The following is a 5,449-nucleotide window of genomic DNA, read 5'->3' as shown; positions in this document are numbered from 1 at the left end:
AGGGAGACATAAAGATGTTGGTGTACGGACGCATAAAAGCTCACTGCATTTCTGAGTATTCTCTCTCTCTCTCTCTCTCTCTCTCTCTCTCTCGCTTGCTCTCTTTCTCTCTCTCTCACCCCTCTCTGCATTTGTTTTTTTCTCATCTGTCAATAACTTACTGAACTACATTTTTTCCAAATTTGAATATTGAAACCATGATTTCATATAATTTAATTAAACAAAATTAACTCTTAGAGCAGCATGTCGACCAAGAGGATCAAGTTTGTTATCAGGAGTTGTGAGTTCCCTGGTGTCTTTAGTGATTTGCCCATCAAGACGGAGAATTTTCCAAAGGTTCAGTCCATGCAAGAGGTTGGATCGTGGTTCACTGCTTTGAACTTTTTATGAAATATAAATGAGGTCATTCATCATCATGTCTATGGTTCCATGAAAAGATATGAAATAACGACTGTGTTAATTGCAAAGGCAGAAACCACTGCTAAATACGCTACAATGTCCGGCTGCATTCAGCATATTTTAAAAAAAGATATGAAGAGGTTTTTCTTGACTGACCTGCCTGCGGTCCAGATTTGTCTCTCATTGAAAACGTCTGGTCTTCTACAAAACAATGCTTAAAATGTTTTGGTTTCTCTGTGAGGCATAAAAACATTTTCTTAGATAAATTATTGTCTTTTTTAGCATTTAATGGACTAAAGGTTGAATGAACTATTAAATAACTTTTTGTCTAATTAATAACCTTGCAATTTGAACGACCTTAACCACGTTGCCGTAAGGAAACTGACGTTGAATCACTTTAACAGGTCAAACGTAAGGTCAAACGTAGGTCCAGAGACACGGAGCCTCCATGTTTATTCACAGGTTAACGCTGTTGTTGGTGCCAACATCGTTAGACTGAGTCAAGACCAAGTTTCCAGCTGCAGGGAATGTTATTCTTGTCGGAGCCAGCTTTTTGTCCCCTAGGGGGAGTTGAGTCCCAGGTGTACTGAGATGGTGACAACAGATTTCATTCCCCATGGCATGAATAATCAAAAGAACTGATGAAACCCTGGACCAAACCACTGACCACAAGTCACACACAAAGTTCTTCACCTCATTAAAAAAAACAACAACCTTAAAAAGGCACACATCTGCAACAGCACAGACTCACATTTAAATTGATTTCCACAGTTTAGGGATTCAGCCAGCATTGCACTGCAACAACACATGAGCAGAGGAATGCTGTTGTTTTATTTATCGTGGGCTGTGTTGCTGGAGGAAGCCTGGAAATGCTTCCTAAATGACACTTAAGGAAAGCCTTTGTTTTAATGATAGAGTCACACCAATGTGCACCACATTTTTTACAAAGATTGAGTGCCTAATCACTGGTCCGCTCCCACCCACAAAAAATGTCTCCCCTCCGTCTTCATTTTTCCTACCTCACCCTTCGATTTCTCCGTTTCTTTGCCCTTTTTGTCACGTCTGATTAGTGGTGCGTCCAGAAAACCAGAAGCATTTATTGAATAAAGTGGTGATGTTGTAATATTTCACGGCGGTATTCATTAGCCTGTGGCCACATTAAAAATACATTTGAGGACCATTCTAGGAGCTAGTAATCATTCCTGCAGCTGCTCATAAACTCCAGCCTCCACCAACCACTCTCTCTCTCATCGCTGCATCTTTCACTGCTGTCAATCACGTCTCACTGTCACTCCTCTTTCTCCTCATTTTGTAACTCCTTCACAGCACTTCCTCACCGCCTCACCTTGCGTTACAGTGTGTTCTGCATATGAAAGCGGAGCAGGGAGGAGCAGAGAGGAGCATATGAAAATGGGATGACACCCTTTATAAATCACACCAGCTTGTGTTGATGAGGAAACCCAGGTTTGGGGATGGACTGGTTGATAGAAATGCATCACGTCAAGGTCCTATAGCTTTGGGGCTGAATACACCAGAGCCTTTTTGGCTGCTTGGTTATCTCTGTATGAATCACCACAGAGCTTCAGGTGATCCGCGGCACTGCGCACAGGACGCCCAACACCGGGTCTCTGTTCTCCACACATCTTCATCATCATCATCATCATCATCACCATCATGAGAGTTTCATCAGTAGAACAGTGGTGTGACGTGAAGACTAAACAAAACCATGCCAATATGATCATTCTTTAAGGAATAGTGAGACTGAAATAGCGCACTGAATGTGGAGGCGCGTGCCTGTGCGCACACACCTAATACCTGCACCCGTGTGTGTGTGAGAGAGAGAGAGAGAGGGAGAGGGAGAGAGAGGTAGGGAAGCAACGGAACACCCGCAATCATTTGTCTTAGCTACAATATCCAAACCGTGATGATGAAACTTACAACAAAACAGAGAGAAATTGTTACAAAAACATCTTTTCCACACAAAAGATTCTAGTTTCCCTAAATGTAAATTATCCAGTGAAGTATTTTCGGTTATATTCTGTCCTGTATATTCCGTGCGTAAAAGAGAGAACCACATCAACCTACTCATCCATGGCACAATTTTCCTTATTATTATTATTATTATTAAAGAGCTGAGCACAGCCATCACCAGGGCGCTCTGCCCGTCTCAACAACCACCCATTCATCGGTACCTGTTGGTGCGGTGTGGTCTCGTTCTCTCAGTCCAGAAGGTTGACCTCTCTCCTCATAGCCTCTCCGCTATCCGTGACGGACCAGAGGATCGCATCCCATCTTCTGCAGCACCATCAGACGGCTCCTGTCTCACGCTGGCCGCTCGGGATTGACTGCAGCTCCAAAGTTACACCATACATCCATCCACCTCCACAGACGCTGAGGAGGGAACAGGAGCTGGAGTCAGATACGACCCTTGGTGATTAAAAAAAAAAAACTAACGCGCAGCAGCCGCGGTGCCGGAGAAGGTCCTGTGTGAAAGTTGCGCTTCTCTCCTTCTCTTGTTCACAGCGGGTGAACACAGCAAACTTACTCAGTGTTCCAGGTGGAGCAAAATGAAACATCCAACTTGGAAAGTCTGCGTCGGACTTCTCCCTGACGCTGACAGCCTCCTCTGTATCCTCTTTCAGAGAAGTCGAGATGAAATAGTCCAGAGCGGTGGGACGGAGGTGCGATGCGGTCGGGAAGTCAGCACGACTGTGGTTGCGCTCTTGTCTGGCCGTCTGGAAGACTCCAGCTGTCTGACTGTCAGTTCTGAAGTGGAGCAGCGCTACTTAGCGGCTCAAAGAGGAATAGCTGCGACGAGATCTGTATTCGGTGAATGTAAGTGATACTGTCTTTTACAGTAAGGACGGACATATGGGCTACGAGGAGGCCAGGTGGAAGGATATCCACCTGCGTTATATGAGTTATATGGTTTTAAGATTCAAACGCACGCATCTATAACCACAGCTCTGTGATTTAGTGAACAATTCTCACTTTCCATAGATATACTAACAGCATACAAATCTAAATTATTCTATGTGTTCTAACCAGAACAAGTTGTCCACGAGGATTTAACCAAAACATGTTCACATAAGAGTAGCTCTTGTAAAAAAATACACACACATTTGAACACTGTGATATTTGTGGAACAGACATTGATTTGTGTAAACAGTTAATGCCTCGTCCTGCTGTAACATAGTCTTAAAAATGTTTTACAAATGTGCAGTGATGCTCTGCTTTATGTTTTATTTCTGCATTTATGGGTGACATCTGAGTAAAGTTGTGACAACGCAGTGACAAATGGACCCAGTAGGTGGCAATGATGCATCTTAGAGTTGGCAAAATATTACTAAATCTCAGCAAAGAGGAAGTGAGGTTCAGCTATAAATACTAGAGTATTTTTTTTATTTATTTTTTTGGTGACACTTTAGTGTAAGTTTGTTGTTTTTTTTTTGGTGACACTTTAGTGTAAGGTTTTGTTGTGTAGATACTGTAGGGCATAATGAAGTTTAGCCACAATGTCAGAGGAGTATATTAACTGCTGGTATCATTATCCTTTCTTCCCTTGGGTCCTCACTGATCTTCAAAGGTCAATGTATTGATTTTGACAGCATTGAAGAATTAAATTAATATAAAACACTAATGTTGTGTCAGCACAGTAGCTCATACACAAGGGCAATCAAGCTGTCAATATGGCGCCCTCTGCCGAAAATGTGGCTTTTACACCTGGGTTTGCAAACAGAGAATAACCATATTTGGCCATGGCCTCACAGTCAGCACCACTAGAAAGGATTCAGTCCACAATATCAGTGGTTGTAGATGAGTTGTCTATTTTCAGTCACACAATCACACAGCCATAGCCTTTCATCAGCGCCTCTGTAACTTGACAGGCTGGAGAGTCTCAAATGTTTGTGTCACTTCATGAAGGACAGATCAATATTGGCTCTCACACACGCCCACATGCACGTACAGTACATGTATATTTGAAGTATATTTTTTCTGACTTTTAACCACAAAAATGGACATAGTGTCACATGTAGACATGGCAGGAAGCAGGCAGGACCCAAACTCAGTACTACAAACTACAAAGTGCTCTCTCTCTCTCTCTCAGAGAGACTCTGAAGTGCAGGAGGTTTATTCATACCAGGACAAAAACAAACAGAAACTCACTTCATCACAAGACCAGGAACACGGCATAAACCAGACGAGGCATGAACTACAAAGTGCTCTCTCTCTCTCTCTCTCTCTCTCACTCTCACTCTCTCTCTCTCTGGACTGTGTGAAGTTCAAATTGAATTGAACTCACTTTAGACTTTTCCCAGCAGACTGTAGCAACAGGAGCAGGGAGGTGATAGGTGCCCTGCCCTGACCAGACCCAACTGTGTGTTGTGCTGTGTCAGTGGGAAATGGTTTGGGGGTTTGAGGCCTCCGTCACCACTACTTCTGGAAATGACCTAAACTGCCCAGAGAACTTTTCTGACAAATAACTTTGTCCAGACTCCGACTGACCAGGGCAGTCCACTTAAAGAAACAACCCCCCGGCTTTGATGTGTGCGTGCGTGTGTGGGGTTCTGTGTGTGCATGTTGCCTCTGTAGATCTGTTGTGCTTCAAACATTGACTTTGTCAGAACCCTATGTTGAAGTTCAATATTTAGTTTGGAGTTTGGATTAGAATGTTTTTTGTTTTAAATTTATTTTTTAGTTATAGTAAGGATTAGGATTAGACACACATTGGTTATAGTTAGGTTAGCACGGGGCTTTCAAACTCAAATGACCTGAGGACCACTGCTGCCATCTTCATTGGAGGTCGTATCGGGTTCAGTGTTCAAAGCAAAAAAAAAAAAAAAACCCAAACAGATATTTTAGCCAAACTTTTGTTAAATATAAATACTTACTTGTTATTATGGACATCTAGTCACGGACCAGATGTGGGGGCTTTGTGAGCTGGAAAGGGCCCCTAGGCCAGGAGTTTGAGACCGCTGTGTGTGGGGGAGGGCCCAAAGTAAATTAGAGGATGAGTTAATTCTAACAAACACAGTCGATGAAACAAAGT

General features: G+C 42.9%; 1 long non-coding RNA gene across 1 annotated transcript in view; it reads left to right on the top strand.

Moving 5' to 3' along the window:
- Positions 1-3,794, top strand: part of LOC103385135 (uncharacterized) — a 213,158-nt gene extending 209,364 nt beyond the window's left edge. Inside the window, exon 8 of the long non-coding RNA XR_003050833.1 lies at positions 3,042-3,794. This is a non-coding gene — a long non-coding RNA (uncharacterized LOC103385135). The remainder of the gene's footprint in view (positions 1-3,041) is intronic.
- Positions 3,795-5,449: the final 1,655 nt, after the last annotated feature.

This window comes from Cynoglossus semilaevis, chromosome 10 (genome assembly GCF_000523025.1).
Source record: "Cynoglossus semilaevis isolate Cse_v1.0 chromosome 10, Cse_v1.0, whole genome shotgun sequence".
NCBI classification, from domain to species: Eukaryota; Metazoa; Chordata; class Actinopteri; order Pleuronectiformes; family Cynoglossidae; genus Cynoglossus; species Cynoglossus semilaevis.
The sequence above is the reverse complement of the archived record's forward strand: the minus strand, read 5'-3'. Positions and strand labels throughout refer to the sequence as shown.